This window comes from Scyliorhinus torazame, chromosome 7 (genome assembly GCF_047496885.1).
Source record: "Scyliorhinus torazame isolate Kashiwa2021f chromosome 7, sScyTor2.1, whole genome shotgun sequence".
Classification (NCBI taxonomy): Eukaryota; Metazoa; Chordata; class Chondrichthyes; order Carcharhiniformes; family Scyliorhinidae; genus Scyliorhinus; species Scyliorhinus torazame.
In genome coordinates, this window is record NC_092713.1 from 42,297,931 (window position 1) to 42,317,455 (window position 19,525).

At 43.5% G+C, this 19,525-nt stretch overlaps 1 long non-coding RNA gene across 3 annotated transcripts in view; it reads right to left on the reverse strand.

Annotated features, from left to right (window-relative positions):
* Positions 1 to 19,525, reverse strand: part of LOC140426172 (uncharacterized) — a 112,660-nt gene that overhangs the window by 16,491 nt on the left and 76,644 nt on the right. Inside the window, exon 1 of one of the 3 annotated variants that reach the window (XR_011948143.1) lies at positions 17,847 to 17,910. The exons of 1 other annotated variant lie outside the window; for it this stretch is intronic. This is a non-coding gene — a long non-coding RNA (uncharacterized lncRNA). Of the gene's footprint in view, positions 1 to 326; positions 413 to 17,846; positions 17,911 to 19,525 lie in introns of those variants that run through there. One more of the 3 variants, XR_011948145.1, reaches the window with a different exon arrangement.

Sequence of the window (19,525 nt, forward strand, 5' to 3'; positions counted from 1 at the left end):
CCTGTTGGACTTTAACCTGATGTTGTAAGACTTCTTACTGTTCTCATCACCTTGTACGCCTCTGTCAAGGCACCTCTCTTCCTTCTTCGCTCCAGTGAGAAAAGCCCTAGCTCCCTCAACCTTTCTTCATAAGACATGCCCTCCAGTCCAGGCAGCATCCTGGTAAATCTCCTCTGCACCCTCTCCAAAGCATCCACATTCTTTCTATAGAGGCGACCAGAACTGGACACAATATTCCAAGTGTTGTCCAACCATGGTTTTATAAAGCTGCAGCAAAACCTCACGGCTCTTAAACTCAATCCCCACGTTAATGAAAGCCAACACACCTTACGCCTTCTTAACAACCCTATCATCCTGGGTGTCAACTTTGAGGGATCTATGTACGTGGACCCCAAGATCCCTCTGTTCCTCCACACTTCCAAGAATCCTGCCTTTAACCCTGTACTCCGCATTCAGAAAGAAACGGCTGTGCAGCCTCCTGCCTCAAACGTACCCAGTTTGCAAACTTATCATGATGTTTGATCTTACCGTGGTGAGCATTGTGAGGGTGAGATTTGTTCTGTGATGTCATGGTTTGACTGTTCAGTTAAAGGTGGCTTGATCGCCACTGTTCACGCTGTCTTCACAAAATAAACTGGCTTGGATCTAGGAGGCAATCGCTTTCAGTCCGAGAAAGGTCATCCAGTTTTGAGTGCAGCTTAATGTCTTTTACCTAAACTGATTGTAGCCATGAAATGGAGATGCCGGTATTGGACTGGGGTGGGTACAGTAAGAAGTCTTACAACACCAGGTTAAAGTCCAACACGTTTATTTGGAATCACTAACTTTCAGAGCGTAGCTCATTCATCAAGTGATGAAGGAGCTACGCTTCGAAAGCTAGTGATTTCAAATAAACCTGTTCGACTTTAATCTAGTGTTGGAAGACTTCTTACTGTACCTAAACTGATTGACTGTGCAGTCTCGTCCTGCCTCCAAATGTACCCAGTTTATCAGACTATTGTGATGTTTGATCACACTGCGATACACATTGTGAGGGCGTGACTTGCTCTGTGATGTCACAATCTGACTCGACCAGTTAGAGGGGCTAAACCTTGAAATTGTGTTTGATAAACATCATTGGGCAATGGAAATTGTTGTCTCCAATCAATGATACCTGAGAGTGGGAATGCGGTAACCATCAGTAACTGGGTTGCAAGACCCTATAACGTATGAGCAACAATATTGAAAATTTACAATCAAGAGCAAATTCACTTAATCCACCCTAACTTGCATTAATTGGCTGGCTCTAATGATCACATTGCTTGTTATGACATTCAAAAATAACAAAACAAGGCAACCATTTCTGCAGCCTCCTGTCTAATCTACTGGTCCACGATATTGATTTTGGCCATGCATCCTTCACAATTCTAACCAATCGGTTTCAGTCCCAGAGAGATCAGCCAAATAATAGCAACTGTTCCATTTCTTTCACTTAAACTGAATGTACAGCCTTCTGCTTCAAATACACAAAGTTCACAAAACTATTGTGGTGTTTGACCTCACTGCGATGCTCATTGTGAATATGAGGCTTGTTCTGTGGTGTCAGGGTTTGACACAACCAGCAGGGTTTGACACAACCAGCTAAGTACCTCATCATGACGAAAGGGTTGGACAAACACCCTTCGATTCCATTTCGGTCACAAGGATAGAATGAGTTAGATTTTTTTAAACTGGTTTCCATGTAGTTACAGCCCAGTGAACACGGCAGTGGGGAATGGGAATGTTTGCCTTCTCCATTTTTCATTTTCTAAGGATAGCTCCAATATTCCCATGTTTTATTTCAGAGCTGGATATATCAGTGGTGCTGGATACCATTGATCAGGACCCTCTGAGTCTGATTTTGTGCCAAAGGCAAGGCAGCCAAACAGTGCTTACTTAGTTGGAGCAGAATAAACCTTAGTTGGAGCAGAATAAATTCTTGCTGAACTATATATGATGTTGGAGCTGAGATATTTCAACAAGTCAATGCAAAGAGAATGTCCAGAAATTAACCAGCTCCATTAAGCTATATTCCATAATGCAGATCACAGGGTTTAAATGTCTGCCTGGGTCTTGAGAGATAGTCTATCAAGCCTTAATAAATTTAGCCTAATCTCTAAAATATCTCAAACAAAGCCAATGATGTTAATAGAACATAGAACGGTACAGTACAGGCCCTTCGGCCCACGATATTGTGCCGACAATTTATCCTAATCCAAGATCAACCTAACCTACACCCATTCAATTTACTGCGGTCCATGTGCCTGTCCAAGAGTCGCTTAAATGTCCCTAATGACTCTGACTCCATCATCTCCGCTGGCAGTGCATTCCACGCACCCACCACTCTACATGTTAAGTAGCTGAATGTAGAGACCGAACAGGTCCTGAGTACCAAACTCAGACTGGCAGCACTGATCAATCAGAGATTCTAAGAAGGAACTCCGCAGACTAAGGGATTAATTAGCCATCAGGGATCAGGCTCCAGTCACCTGACAACCTATGAAGAATGACATGGAAGATTTACTCATGACCATAATTACAACTATTCCATCCTACTGTGCAATACGACTAGCTGAGTTTGGAAGGTCTTTCAGAAATGACAAAATAATGATGTTGAGACAAACCTTCCACATCCAGCAACTTTCCTTAAGTCTACGGGTTGATGATATTGTTCATTCCCTTTGCAAAGTAAACTTGCTCAGATCTTCCAGCTGATCACATTCAGTCACAGATCAGCCAGTAAATATGCCTGTGCAGCTCCATTTCCTTCACTTAATCTGGTTGTGCAGCCTTCTGCCTCAAATTTAGTTTGATCTCACTGTGATGCTCATCATGAGAGCGAGAGTTGCTCAGTGATGTCACACTTTCATCCTTCCTTCATGGGTTGATCCTGATGGAATTGCCTTGGACTTTATTTAGCAAATTACCAGAGCAACAATTATCCATCTAGAATTTCTACAGTCCTCCAAAAGTGTCTTTGCTGTATCTTGGTGTTTCCCAGTACACATGTCCACCGGATGTTGTTTGGTAATAGACCGAAATAGTGCCTAAAAATTGTGCTTGTCTGGTTAAGTCACACACAAATAAGGAGTATTGCCATTTGCACATGAGCAGAATTTCTGGTTTATAGACTTCATGATAGCTGAGGGTAAATATCTGTTTTATACCTTAGAGTGCATCTAGCTAACACTGATCATTTCAGACATCTAGCTTATCTCAAGGCAAATTATGTTAAGTCGCTGAATGTAGTTGCAGAACGTCTGGGGACCAAACTCAGAGTGGCATCACCGAGTGTCAGTCGTGGACTTCAAGAAGGGATGAGAGTGGGACTGATTAACCATCAGAGATCAGCCTCCAGGCACCTTGTTGCTGATGTTACCATTTTTCACTCTTCCTTCCCAAAGTAAACTTGTTCAGATCTTCTATGTGACCACATTCAGTCAGAGATCAGCTAGTGAATATATCCGTGTAGCTCCGTTTAGTACACTTAATCTGGTTGTGCAGTCTCCTGCCTCAAATTCACCCAGTTTGCAAACCTATTGTGATGTTTGATCTCAGTGATGCATATTGTGAGGGTGAGATTTGTTGTGATGTTACAATCTGACTCAACCAGTTAGCAGGGCCAAACTTTGATAAAATTGTGTTTGATAAACATCTTTGTGCCTCATTTAGGGGATAATGACTTCATGCGGTAGATTGAACAAGTGATCCCATCCCAGAGAACAGGGTGTGTGGATGGATGGCAGCAATGTGCAGAAACATGAAATGAGTTTGTAATTTCCTTCGCAAATTACAAGATCATCGAGTTGAGACAATCCTGCAAATATCAGCAATGGTCCATTGAATCTACCAGTTCATAATGTTACCATTGTTCACATTCCCTTCGCTATGTAGACTTGTTCTGGTCTTCCAGCTGATCACAGTCATTCATCATTCACAATACAATCAACTAGAAAGTACGTCTGTGCAGTTCAGTTTCCTTCACTTAATCTGGTTGTGCAGCCTATCTCAAACTTACCCAGTTAACGAACCTATTGTGATGTTTGATCTCACTGTGATGTGAGCTGTGAGGGTGAGGCTTGCTCTGTGGTGTCATGATTTAGCCCCTCAGTTAAAGGATGACTTGGTGAAACTGCATCATCCAACAATCTCCTTGTGAGGGTGAGTATGGCTCGGTGACATCACAAATCTGACGCAACCAGTTAGCGGAGGGAAACATTGATGAAATTGTGGTTACATAAGAACTAGGAGCAGGAGGAGGCCATCTGGCCCCTCGAGCCTGCTCTGCCATTCAATGGGATCATGTCTGATCTTTTGTGGGCTCAGCTCCACTTTCCGGCCCGAAACACCATAACCCTTAATCCCTTTATTCTTCAAAAAAACTATCTATCTTTATTTTAAAAACATTTAATGAAGGAGCCTCTACTGCTTCACTGGGCAAGGAATTCCAAAGATTCACAACCCTTTGGGTGAAGATGTTCCTCCTAAACTCAGTCCTAAATCTACTTCCCCTTATTTTGAGGCTATGCCCCCTAGTTCTGTTTTCACCCTGTGGAAACACCCTGCCCGCATCTATCCTATCTATTCCCTTCATAATTTTATATGTTTCTACAAGATCCCCCCTCATCCTTCTAAATTCCAACGAGTCTACTCAACCTCTCCTCGTAATCCAACCACTTCAGCTCTGGGATTAACCTAGTGAATCTCCTCTGCACACCCTCCAGCGCCAGTACGTCATTTCTCAGGTAAGGAGACCAAAACTGAACACAATACTCCAGGTGTGGCCTCACTAACACCTTATACAATTGCAGCATAACCTCCCTAGTCTTAAACTCCATCCCTCTAGCAATGAAGAACAAAATTCCATTCGCCTTCTTAATCACCTGTTGCACCTGTAAACCAACTTTTTGCGACTCATGCACTAGCGCACCCAGGTCTCTCTGCACAGCAGCATGTTTTAATATTTTATCATTTAAATAATAATCACTTTTGCTGTTATTCCTATCAAAATGGATAACCTCACATTTGTCAACATTGTATTCCATCTGCCAGACCCTAGCCCATTCACCTAACCTATTCAAATCCCTCTGCAGACTTCCGGTATCCTCTGCACTTTTTGCTTTACCACTCATCTTAGTGTCGTCTGCAAACTTGGACACATTGCCCTTGGTTCCCAACTCCAAATCATCTATGTAAATTGTGAACAGTTGTGGGCCCAACACTGATCCGAGGGACACCACTAGCTACTGATTGCCAACCAGAGAAACACCCATTTATCCCCACTCTTTGCTTTCTATTAATTAACCAATCCTCTATCCGTGTTACTACTTTACCCTTAATGCCATGCACCTTTATCTTATGCAGCAACCTTTTGTGTGGCACCTTGTCAATGGTTTTCTGGAAATCCAGATATACCACATCCATTGGCTCCCTGTTATATACCGCGCTGATAATGTCCTCAAAAAATTCCACTAAATTAGTTAGGCACGACCTGCCCTTTATGAACCCATGCTGCGTCTGCCCAATGGGACAATTTCCATCCAGATGCCTCGATATTTCTTCCTTGATGATAAGATTCCAGCATCTTCCCTACTGCCGAGGTTAAGCTCACTGGTCTATAATTACCCGCTTTCTGCCTACCTCCTTTTTTAAACAGTGGTGTCACGTTTGCTAATTTCCAATCCGCCGGGACCAGCCCAGAGTCTATTGAAATTTGGTAGATTATCACCAGTGCATTTGCAATTTCCCTAGCCATCTCTTTTAGCACTCTGGGATGCATTCCATCAGGGCCAGGAGACCTGTCTACCTTTAACCCCATTAGCTTGCCCATCACTACCTCCTTAGTGATAACAATCATCTCAAGGTCCTCACCTGTCATAGCATTTCTATCAGTTACTGGCATGTTATTTGTGTCTTCCACTGTGAAGACCGACCCAAAAAACCTGTTCAGTTCCTCAACCATTTCCTCATCTCCCATTATTAAATCTCCATTCTCATTCTCTAAAGGACCAATATTTACCTTAGCCACTCTTTTTTGTTTTATATATTTGTAGAAACTTTTACTGTCTGTTTTTATATTCTGAGCACATTTACTCTCATAATCTATCTTACTCTTCTTTGTAGCTTTTTTAGCAGTTTTCTGTTGCCCCCTAAAGATTTCCCAGTCCTCTAGTTTCCCACTAATCTTTGCCACTTTGTATGCTTTTTCCTTCAATTTGATACTCTCGCTTATTTCCTTCGATATCCACGGTCGATTTTCCCTCTTTCTACCGTCCTTCCGTTTTGTTGGTATAAGCCTTTGCTGAGCACTGTGAAAAATCACTTGGAAGGTTCTCCACTGTTCCTCAACTGTTTCACCATAAAGTCTTTGCTCTCGGTCTACCTTAGCTAGCTCTTCTCTCATCCCATCAAGCTAGTGTTTGATTTTACCTTCTCACCCTCCATCTGTATTTTAAATTCCACCATCTTGTGATTGCTCCTTCCAAGAGGATCCCTAACTATGAGATCATTAATCAATCCTGTCTCTTTACACAGGACCAGATCCAGGACCGCTTGTTCCCTCGTAGGTTCCATTGCATACTGTTCTAGGAAACTATCGCGGATACATTCTATAAACTCCTCAAGGCTGCCTTGACCGACCTGGCTAAACCAATCGACATGTAGATTAAAATCCCCCATGATAACTGCTGTATCATTTCTACATGCATCAGTTATTTCTTTGTTTATAGCTTGCCCCACCATAATGTTACTATTTGGTGGCAAAGAGACTACTTCTATCAGTGACTTTTTCACCTTAATACTCCTGATTTCTACCCAAATGGACTCAACCTTATCCTCCATAGCACCGATGTCATCCCTTACTATTGCCCAGATGTCATCCTTAAATAACAGAGCTACACCACACCTCCCTTACCATCCACTCTGTCCTTCCGAATAGTTTGATACCATCGGATATTTAACTCCCAGTCGTGACCATCCTTTAACCATGTTTCAGTAATGGCCACTAAATCATAGTCATTCACGATGATTTGCACAATCAACTCATTTACCTTATTCCGAATACTACGAGCATTTAGGTAAAGTACACTTATGTTGGCTTTTATACCTCTGTTTTGAATCTTAACACCTCGATCAGTAACCTCGCCTAAGTTATATTTCCTCTTAACTTTTCTCCTAATTTTCCTTGTCGTTGAACCCATATCTTTATATAACAACCTGCCGCGTCGCTTACCATTTATGTTTTTGCTTCCCGTTTTATTCCTTTTAGTATTACTGGGCCTATTCATCGATGCTCCCCTCAGTCACTGTACCTTGTACTGTCGCCCTTTTTGATTTTTGACTATGGCTTCTCTGCCTTACACTTTCCCCCTTACATACCATCCTGGAGTATCGATTGCGTCAGCAGAACCGCCTGTCAATTCCCCTTATGATTGAGTCCCCTATCACTATAGCCCTGCCATTCTTCTTCCTGCCCTGCTACGCAGCAGCCAGCCACGGTGCCATAAACCTGGCTGCTGCTGCCTTCCCCTGGTGAGCCATTTCCCTCAACAGTATCCAAGGCGGTATATCTGTTTTGCAGGGAGATGACCGCAGGGGACACCTGCACTGCCTTCCTACTCTTGTTCTGTCTTTTGGCCACCCATTTTCTATCTCCCTCAGTAACTTTCACCTGCAGTGTGACCAACTCGCTAAATGTGCTATCCACGATGTCCTCAGCATTGCGGATGCTCCAAAGTGAGTCCATCCACAGCTCCAGAGCCATCAAGCGGTCTAACAGGAGCTGCAACTGGACACACTTCTTGCACGTGAAGGAGCTAGGGACAGTGGATGTGTCCCTGAGCTCTCACATCGCACATGAGGAGCATGTCAAGGGTCTGTGATCTCCTGCCATGCCTTAAACCTTCGGTTAACTTATACAACTACAGTTCCCCCCAAAAAAAAACGAAGAAAAGATAAATAAATATACCAATGAAAAGAAAAAGAAAAAAGAAAAACTACTTACCAGTCACTTACCAGGGATAAAAAGCACCTCTCCCCCCAAGCTTCGATTTCCCACCTAACTTCAAATTCCCAAACTCACTATTTGCTGTGTCTCACTCTGGTTGTGTCTTCTCTGGCTCACTGGGAGAATGTTTGATAAACATCCTTGGGTTTCGTTTAGGGGACAATGACTTACTGCACTAGAATGAACATGTGATCACATCCCAGAAAATAGAGTGTGTGGGAAATCTCTTCCAATGATGTTAACTAGCAGTATACATTTACAGAGCAGGACGTGAACAGTAAATACAAGGACTGGTAGCAGCCAGCCAGTGAGGGACAACAGGGAATTAATTACCTGAGATTGGGAATGTGTAACCATCAATTCTCAGGTTCCAAAACCTTCTGATGTTCGTGCAACAATATTGAAGATTTACTAACAACAGCAACTTCACCTAATCCACTATAGCCTGCATCAACTTATAAGTTCATAAATTCATAAGATATAGGAGCAGAACTAAGCTATTTGGCCCATCGAGTCTGCTCCGTCATTCGATCATGGCTGAGCTCATCCTGGCCTTAACTCCACCGTCCTGCCCGTTCTCCATAATCCTTCAACAACCAATTACCAATTAAAAACCTGTCTAACTCCTCCTTAAATTTACTCACAGTCCCAGTATCCACCACACAAAGGGTCGCAACCCTTTGGGAGAAGTAGTTTCTCCTCAACTGTTTTAAATTTGCTACCTCTTATCCTGAGACTATGATATTGCGTTCTAGAATGCTCCTCAAGAGGAAGCATCCACTCCATGTCTACTTTATCCATATCTTTTATCATTGTAACCTTAATTTTCTCTCCCCTCATTCCTCTAAACTCTATAGAGACTATAGGCCGATACTGTTCAATCTCTCTTCATACAACAAACCCCTAACTCTGGAATCAATCTAGTTAACCTCCTCTGAACAGCCTGCAATTAAATTAGACTACATCTTTCCTCAAATAATGGGGCCAAGACTGTACACAATACTCCAAAAATGTGGTCTCACCAATGCTTTGTACAGTTGCACCGCTTCCTTACATGCCAACATTCCATTTGCTTTATTATCTGCTGTATCTGCATTGCTCGTTTTCTGTGACTCATGAACGAAGACACCCAAATCCCTCTGCAATGGAGCACCCTGAAGTCTCTCCCCATTTAGATAATAAGTTACCTTCCCATTTTTCCAACCAAAATGCATGGCCTCACACTTATCCATGTTAAACTCCATCTGCCACATTATGGCCCTCTCTCCTAACCTATCTATATCCATTTGTAACTCAGTAGGTCTTTCGTCACATTTCTTGTTGTGACATTCACAAACTACAACATAAAGTAACAATGTCCACAGTCTCCTGTCTAACCTACCGGTCGGTGACATTTTATAGCCAATCAGATTCAACCAAATAATAACAATCTGAACCGTTCCATTTCTTTCACTCAAACTGGTTGTGCAGCCTCCTACTTCAAATACACAAAGTTAACAAACTTATTAATTTAATAATCTTTATTGTCACAAGTAGGCTTACATTAACACTGTAATGAAGTTACTGTGAAAAGTGATGCCTAATCTCACCGTGATGCTCAATGTGAGGGTGAGGCTTGTTCTGTGACGTCAACGTTTGACTCAACCAGCTAAGTATCTCACCATGATGAAAATGTTGGACAAACACCCTTGGATTTCATTTCGATCACATGGAGAGAATGAGTTAGATTGTTAAAAACTGGTTTCCATGTGGTTACAGTCCAGTGAACATGGCCATGGACAATGGTGTCAGGATAGTTTACGATCTCCATTTCTCCCCCTTCCTGGTGAAGAATGCTTTCAATTACATTGCAGTAATGATTGTGTTTCTTAAGTTTGGAGCAGTCGGACATTCCAGTGTTGCCGGAGACCATTGATCAGGATACACTGAAATCAAATCAAATCAAAATGAAATGAAAATCACTTATTGTCACAAGTAGGCTTCAAATGAAGTTACTGTGAAAAGCCCCTAGTCACCACATTCCGGCGCCTGTTCGGGGAGGCTGGTACGGGTATTGAACCGTGCTGCTGGCCTGCCTTGGTCTGCTTTAAAAGCCAGCTCTTTAGCCCTGTGCAAAACCAGCCTGTTGATTCTGGACGGTTGCCAGAGGCTGGAGATCCAAACAGTGCTGTTGGGAAGCTTAGTTGGAGTTGAATCAAATCCCTTCTGGGCTATATACTGTGTTGGAGGAAGACCTCTCAACAAGTCAATACCAAGAGAATATGGGTGGCACAGTGGCACAGTGGTTGGCACTGCTGCCTCACTGCATCAGGGACCTTACTGACCGACCCTCTGAAAGAGCAACCCTAGATACTGTCATCTCACCTAATCTTTGGAACACTAAGGGGCAATTTATCATGGCCAATCCAACTAACCTGCACATCTTTGGACTGTGGGAGGAAACCGGAGCACACAGAGGAAACCCACGCAGGCACGGGGAGAACGTGAAGACTCCGCACAGACAGTGACTCACGCCGGGAATCGAACCTGGGACCCTGGGGCTGTGAAACAACTGTGCTAACCACTGTACTACTCTACCCCCCCCCCCCCCACCCAACGGTTCACAGTCCCGTCACGAAGTAAACTTGTTCAGATCTTTCAGCTGATCATATTCAGTCACAGAGATCAGCCAGTTACATCTAAGCAGTTCCATTTCCTTCGCTTAAACTGGTTGTGCAGCCTCCTGCCTCAAACTAATCCAGTTTGCAAACCTATTGTGATGTTGGGCAGCATGGTAGCACAAGTGGCTAGCACTGTGGCTTCACAGCGCCACGGTCGTAGCTCCGATTCCCCGCTGGGTCACTGTCTGTGCGGATTCTGCACGTTCTCCCCGTGTCTGCGTGGGTTTCCTCCGGGTGATCTGGTTTCCTCCCACAGTCCAAAGACATGCAGGTTAGGTGGATTGGCCATGATAAATTGCCCTCAGTGACCAAAAAGATTAGGAGGGGTTACTGGGTTACTGGGATAGGGTGGAAGTGAGGGCTTAAGTGGGTCGGTGCAGACTCGATGGGCCGAATGGCCTCCTTCTGCACTGTATGTTCTATGTTTGATTTCACTGATGTGAACAATGAGGGTGAGGTTTGTTCAGTGATGTCACGGTTTCACTGTTCAATTCAGTTTGTGATGAAACTTTGTTTGGTTTGCAGACTTAGGATTCATTGAGGGAACTACCCATAGCAATATTTATCCATCCACAATTTTTTCAGTTCCCCCAAACCCATCAATGCCAAAACACAGTGTTTCCCAGTACACCCCTCTGTCATCTGTTGGATATTGCTAGCACTGCGATAATAGACAAATACTCTGCCGAAAAAATTGCCAGTCTGTTTAATAATAATCATCATTATTAGTGTCACAAGTAGGCTTACATCAACTGCAATGAACTTGCTGTGAAAATTCCCTCATCGCCACACTCCGGCGCCTGTTCAGGTACATGGAGGGAGAATTCAGAATGTCCAATTTACATAACAAGCACATGTTTCGGGACTTGTGGGGAAAACCGTAGCACCCGGAGGAAACCCATGCAGACACGGGGAGTTCGTGCAGACTCCGCCGGGAATCGAACCCAGGTCCCTGGCACTTGGAACCAACAGTGCTAACCATTGTGCTACCATGCCGCCCAAACTCTCACCCAAGTAAGCTTTGTTTTAAATGTTACTCCTTTCTCAGGGTTACAAAGCCAATGCTAAGAATGGACAGGGCAAGCACTTAATCCATCCCTTTGCTTGTTCCAAATAACAATTCAACTTCTAATTGAATCCAGTTCATGGTCCCAAGTTAAAAATAAAAGATTCAAGCTGACAATGCAAGCATTAACCCGACCTCACACACGATCTTCATAAATAAATTGCATTCCATCATAATGTGCAGCAGACTGAACTGAGTTTATAACATACTTCAAAAATTAAAAGATAACAAGGTTGAGACAAACCTTCCAATAGCAACAACCCTCCATTTAATCTACCAGTTCATGATGTCACCATTGTTCACATTAACTTTGCAAAGTAAACTTTTTCAGACCTACATTCAGATATTGCATTCTGTCAGAAAGGTCAGCCAGTAAGGTACATCTGGACAGCTCCATTTCCTTCACATAAACTGTTTGTCCAGCCTCCTGCCTCAAATTACATAATTTGCAAAGTTGTTGTGATGTTTGATCTCACTGCGACTTGCTCTGTAATGCCACGGTTTGGCTCCTCATTTAAAGGCCTTGATCGTGATGAAATTGTGTTTGGTAAACAGTCCTGGATTTAATTTAGTTGAGTGTCTATCGCAATATTTAGAGGTAATCATGGAGCATGAAGGTAGTTTGCTGAAACTTCATTCATCAACTATTGAAGATGGAAGACTATAGCACCCTGAACCCCTCATTGCTGTATCTCAGTGTTTCCCAGTACACACCTCCACTTTCTGTTGGATACTTTTCAGTGTGGTAATAGACACAGACACTGTCTAGTGATAGTGCTAGTTCATTTCACACAAACAACCTGCACTCCCACATTCACATTAGCAGAATGATTGGTTTACAGTAGATATGCAGGTTGGTGGGGATAACTGTCTATCTGCGACTATTGGTCGTACCTAGAAAACATTGATATTAAAATCCAAACTCTAGAATATCACAAACAATGCCAATGCCTTCGAACCATAAGTCTCTTGGTTTCCACAACAGGACAATAGGTTTATGATCAAATCACACATCATTTTTTAGTTCAATAGTTTCAGTCGTCAGTCAAACTTTGGGTATGTCAAAAGGAGACAAGTGAATTATGTGAGATTTTTAAAATTTGCATCCTCAAATAACTTTTGTGTCTGTTTATGTTTTAAATGAAATACTATTAGAACATTCGATTAAATGAGAGTTTGAGCATCTCTTGGCTGTAGCATGTTTTGTTAATTTTATTACTCCAGGTGCTAATATGGTTGGGGGCAGCACGGTAGCACAAGCGAATAGCACTGTGGCTTCACAGCGCCAGGGTCCCAGGTTCGATTCCCCACTGGGTCACTCTGTCTGTGAGGAGTCTGCATGTTCTCCCCGTGTCTGCGTGGGTTTCCTCCGGGTGCTCCGGTTTCCTCCCACAGTCCAAAGACGTGCAGGTTAGGTGGATTGGCCATGATAAATTGCCCTTAGTGACCAAAAAGGTTAGGGGTTATTGGGTTACGGGGATAGGGTGGAAGTGAGGGCTTAAGTGGATCGGTGCAGACTCGATGGGCCGAATGGCCTCCTTCTGCACTGTATGTTCTATGTTATGATGTTAAATAGCTGAATGTAGTTACTGAACAGTGCCTGAGCACTAAACTCATAACCTGACAGAGTTTGTCAGTCAGGAGAGACACAAGAGTGGGATTGAGTAACAATCAGAAACCAGGCTCCAGGCAACCAAGTACTTAACGAAGTATGACATGGAAGAATTACTCACAACACATCAAACTATTCAATGCTAATATGCAGCAATTTGTAAACGTCAATCACCAATTACAATGGAAGGTATCCATTTGGAGGCAAACCTTTCCATATGAGCAGCCTTCCAGCCGAACACATGAACATGTTTGTCTGTTCCTAACCCCCCATAGAATCTATTGGTTTATCACATGACCACTGTTCACACTGCCGTCATAAAATGAACTAGTTCAGAACTTCTAGCAAATCATGTTCAGTCGGAGAGAGATCAGCCATTTTTGGATGCAGCTTAATTTTTTCTCCCAAATTGATTGTGCAGCCTCCTGCCTCAAACTTACTCAGTTTGGGGCAATTGCGATGTTTGATATCACTGATGCACATTGAAGGGCAGCACGGTGGGGCAGTGGGTTAGCACTGCTGCCTCACGGCGCCGAGGTCCCAGGTCCGATCCCGGCTCTGGGTCACTGTGTGTGTGGAGTTTGCACATTCTCCCCGTGTTTGCGTGGGTTTCGCCCCCACAACCCAAAGATGTGCAAGGTAGGTGGATTGAACACGCTAAATTGCCACTTAATTGGAGAAAAATGAATTGGGTACACTACATTTTTTATTTTTTTTTAAACTGATGCACATTGTGACATCACAATCTCACTCGTACAGTTTGAGGGGCCAACCCTTGATGAAATTGTGTTTGATAAACATCTTGAGGCATCATGTGGGGAACGATGAGTTACTGCGCTAGGATGATCGTGTGATCACATCCCAGAGAACAGGGTGTGGACAATGGGCAGCAGTGAGATTCTTTATACCCTGCCAATGATGTTAACTAGTTGTATACATTTACAGAGAAGGAAGTGATTATTGTTTTATTCATTTACGGGATGTGAGCGTCGATGGTTAGGCCAACGCTTATTGCCGTCTCTAGTTGCCATTCAGAAGGTGGTGGTGAGTTCACTTCTCGCACCGCTGAAATCCTGGAGTTGTAGGTGCACACACTGTGCTGTTAGGGAGCGAGTGCCAGGATTTTGCCCCAGTGACAGTGAAGGAACGGCGATAGTGAACACCAAATCCAAGGACAAGTAGCTGCCAGTCAGTGAGAGACAAGAGTAAAGTACCTGAGAGTGGGGCCTTGAAACCAATCAATTATCAGGTGCCAAAATCTTATGATGTATGAGCAACAATATTGGAACTCTGGAAGTAGCAGCAACTCCAACTAATCGTTCTACCCTGCATCAACTTAGTGGGCCTACTGATGACATTTCTTGTTACGACATTCACAAACTATGACAAAAAGTGACAGTGTCCTGTCTAATCTATTGATCAATGACATTATCATTGGTCATGCTCCCTTGACAAATTAACTTGTTCAGATATTCGAGCTAATCAGATTCAGTCGCAGTGGATAGATCAGTCAAATAATAGCAATCTTCATAGAATTTACAGTGCAGAAGGAGGCCATTCGGCCCATCGAGTCTGCAGCGGCTCTTGGAAAGAGCACCCTACCCAAGGTCCACACCTCCACCCTATCCCCATAACCCAGTAACCCCACCCAACACTAAGGGCAATTTTGGACACTAAGGGCAATTTAGCATGGCCAATCCACTAACCTGCACATCTTTGGACTGTGGGAGGAAACCGGAGCACCCGGAGGAAACCCACGCACACACAGGGAGAATGTGCAGACTCCGCACAGACAGTGACCCAAGCCGGGAATCGAACCTGGGACCCTGGAGCTGTGAAGCAATTGTGCTATCCACAATGCTACCGTGCTGCCCCATTGGGCAGCATGGAATCTGTTCCATTTCTTTCACTGGTTGTGCAGCCTCTACTTCAAATGCACATAGTTTACAAACCTTGTTTGATGTCTGATCTCCCTGTGATGCTCATTGTGAGGGTGAGGCTTGTTCTGTGATGTCAGGGCTCGACTCAACCAGATAAGTATCTCACCGTGATGAAAATGTTGGACAAACACCCTTGGGTTTCATTTAAATCGCAAGGAGAGAATGAATTGGCTTGTTAAAAACTGGTTTCCATGCGGTTACTAACCAGTGAACATTTGTGATGGGATTGTTGAAGATTTCCAGTCCCCCTTTCCTGGTGAAGAATGTTTCCAGTTTCTTTGACATAATGATTGTGTTTCTTAAGTTTGGAGCAGTCGGACATCCCAACGTTGCCGGATACCATTGATCAGGATACATTGATGCTGGCTCAGTGCCAGAGGCTGGCGATCCAAACAGTACTGTTAGGAAACTTAGTTGGAGCAGAATTTATTCTTGCTGGGCTACATACTTTGTTGATGCTAAGACCACTCAACAGGTCAATGCCCAGAGAAAGTCCATGGAAGTCCAGTTTCATTAAGCTCTATTCTGACATTCAGATAGCAGGATTTAAATGTCTGCCATGGATTTTGGAATCTAACCTGCGGAATATCTCAAGCAATGCCAATGATGGTAAGTAGATGAATGTATTTGCAGACAAGTGCCTGAGCACTAAACTCTCAGTGACTGGCAGAGCAAGTCAGTCAGACTGCAAGAAGGGATTTGGTTATGGGACTGATTAGTCATCAGTAATCAGGATCCAGTCACCTGATGACCCATAAGAAATGATGTGACCATAATTACAATTATTCCATCCTACTGTGCAGTAACACTAGCTGAGTTTGTAATGTCCTTCGCAAATTACAAGATGATGATGTTGAGATGAACCTTCCACTTCCAGTAACTTTCCCTTCAATCAATGGCTTCATGATATTGTTCACGGTCCCTTTACAAAGTAAACTTGTTCAGATCTTCCAGCTGATCCCATTCAGTCACAGAGATCAGCCAGTTACATCTAAGCAGTTCCATTTCCTTCACTTAAACGGATAGTGCAGCCTCCTGCCTCAAACTTGCCCAATTTGCGAATCTGTTGTGATGTTTGATCTCACTGTGATATGAATTGTGAGGGTGAGGCTTACTCAGTTATGTCACGGTTTCACTGTTCAATTCAGTTGGTGATGAAACTTTGGTAAGCGGACTTGGGATTCATTGAGGGAACTACCCACAGCAACATTTATCCATTCACAATTTCTACAGGGTCCCTTTACCAAATCTCAGTGTTTTCTAGTACATTATCTATTGGATCCTGATAGCAGTGTGGTAATAGACAAATACACTGCCTAAAAATTGTACCAGTCTGTTTAATAATAATAAGCTTTATTAGTGTCACAAGTAAGCTTACATGAACACTGCAATAAATTTACTGTGAAAATCCCCTAGTCGCTACACTCCCACGCCTGTACGGGTACCCTGAGGGAGAATTCAGAATGACTAATTCACCAAACAAACACGTCTTTCGAGACTTGTGGGAGGAAACCAGAGCACCCGGAGGAAACCCATGAAGATACGGGGATAACGTGCAGACTCTGCCAGGAATCGAGCCCCAGCCCTGGTGCTATGAAGCAACAGTGCTAACCACTGTGCTAGCGAGCCGCCCAAAAAGTTGTTTTAAATTTTATTCCTTTCTCAGAGTTACAAAGCCAGTGTTCAGAATGGACAAGGCAAGCCCCTCATCCATCCCCTTGCTTGTTCCAAATAACAATTCAACTTCAAATTGATTCCAGTTCATGGTCACCACAAATGAGACATAAAAGATCCAAGCTGACAATAGCAGGCATTACACCCGATCTCACGCTTGATCTTCATAAATAAGTTGCAGCTCCACCTGCACATGAGCAGAACTATTGGTTTACAGTCGATGTCTGGATAGCTGAGGGTAAATATCTGCCTGGGACTTTCGGAATGCGTCGCGCAATCATTTATCATTTTAGCCCAACCTCCAGAATATTTCAAAAAACGACAATGATATTAAGTAGCTGCATATAGTTATTGATGCACTATCAATTACGACGAGACGAGAGTAGAATGTAATCGAGGCTTTATTACACAGAGATGTGTGGCCTCCTACAGCAGCTTACAAAATGGCTGCTGTTCGGAGAGCACACACATTTATACTCCGTCCTCCTGGGCGGAGCCAGCAGGCAGGGATCTACCCCCGTACCTGTAGTACAGGGGCCTTACCGTAATACCCATATATACAATATAATACAACAGTGGTGACTACCACAGTTACAGAACAGTGCATGGGCACCAAATTCAGATTGGCAGTGCTGGCCAGTCAGTGACTCCAAGGAAGGAACTGACTATGGGACTGATTAAGCATCAGAGATCAAGCTCCAGGCACGTGACTGCCTGAGGATGAGATAGAAGATTTACTTGTGACAACAAATACAACTATCCCATCCTAATGTGCAGAAATATGAACTAAGTTTATAATATCCTTCAAATATTAGAAGATAACAAAGTTGATTCAAGCCTACCAATAGCAACAACCCTCCATTGAACCTACCAGTTCATGACATCACCATTTTTTTCAGATCTGCACGATTTTCGCATTCTGTCACAGTGCGATCAGCCAGTAACATATGTCTGTACAGCTCCATTTCCTTCACTTAATCTGGTTGTGGAGCCTCCTGCCTCAAACATATCCAGTTTACAAACCTATTGTGATGTTTTATCTCACTGTGACTTGCTCTGTGATGTCACGGTTTGGCCACTCATTTCAAAGTGCCTTGATCGTGATGAAATTGTGTTTGGCAAACAGCCCTGGACTTAATTTAGGGGAGTGCCAATAGCAACATTTAAAGGTAATGATGGAGCACGAAGGCTATTTGCTGAAATGTCATTCATCAATCCAGAAAGACTACAGTTCCCCAAACCCCTCATTGCTACATCTCAGTGTTATTCTGTACGCACTTTCACCACCTGTCTAGTATTCACGCTAGTCTGTTTATGTCTCTCACAAGTAAGCTACATTTCCACATGCACATGAGCAGAATCCTAGGTTTATGGAAGACATCCAGGCAGCCGAGGATAAAAGCACCATATCTAGCAAACATCGATCCTTATAACCCAAGCTGTAAAATATCACAATGCCAACGACGTTAAGTAGCTCACAGACTCACAGACTTGGGAGAGATGGTCAGTCAGGAAAGAGGCAGGAGTAGAAACATAGAAACATAGAAAATAGGAGCAGAGTGTGGCCTTTTCACCCTTCGAGCCCGGTCCGCCAATCATTATGATCATGGTTGATCATCCAACTAAATAATTCAATCCCACTTCCCCCACCCTATCCTTTGTTCCCCTTTGACCGAAGTGCTATATCTAAATTCTTCTTGAAAGCATACAATGTTTTGGTCGCAACTATTTCCTGTGGTAACAAATTCCTCAGGCTTACCACTCTCAAGGTGAATCAATTTATCCCCATCTCTGTCCTAAGTGGTCCTCCCCATATCCTCAGACTGTGACCGCTTGTTCTGGACACACCCACCATCGGGAACATCCTTCTTGCATCTACCCTGTCGAGTCCTGTTAGAATTTTATAGGTCCAAATGAGATCTGAACTCCAGTGAATGCCATCCTCTTTTTAAATAAATTTAAAGTGCCCAATTCTTTTTATTCCAATTAAGGGGCAATTTAATGTGGACAATCCACCAACCCTGCATATCTTTGGGTTGCGGGGGTGAGACCCACGCAGACAAAGGGAGAATGTGCAAGCACCACATTGACAGTGACGCCGGGGCCTGGATTGAATCCGGCTCCTCGACGGCGTGAGGTAGCAGTGCTAACCACTGCGCAACCAGCGAATGCAATCCTAACCGATTCAATATCTCCTCATACATCAGTCCCACCATCCCAGGAATCAGTCTGGTAAACCTTCGCTGCACTCCCTCTAGGGCAAGACCATCTTTCCTCAGATAAGACCAAAACTGCACACAATATTCCAGGTATGGCCTCACCAAGGCCCTGCATAATTGCAGGGAGACATCCCTACTCCTGTATTTAAATATCTCGCAATGAAGGCCAGCATTCCATTTGCCTTCTATACCGTTGCTGTGCCTGCATGCTTACCTTCAGTGACTGGTGTACTGGGACACCCAGGTCTCGTTGCACATTCCCTCTCCTAATTTATGGCCATTCAGATAATAAGTTGCCTTCTCGTTTTTGCCACCAAAATGGATAACCTCG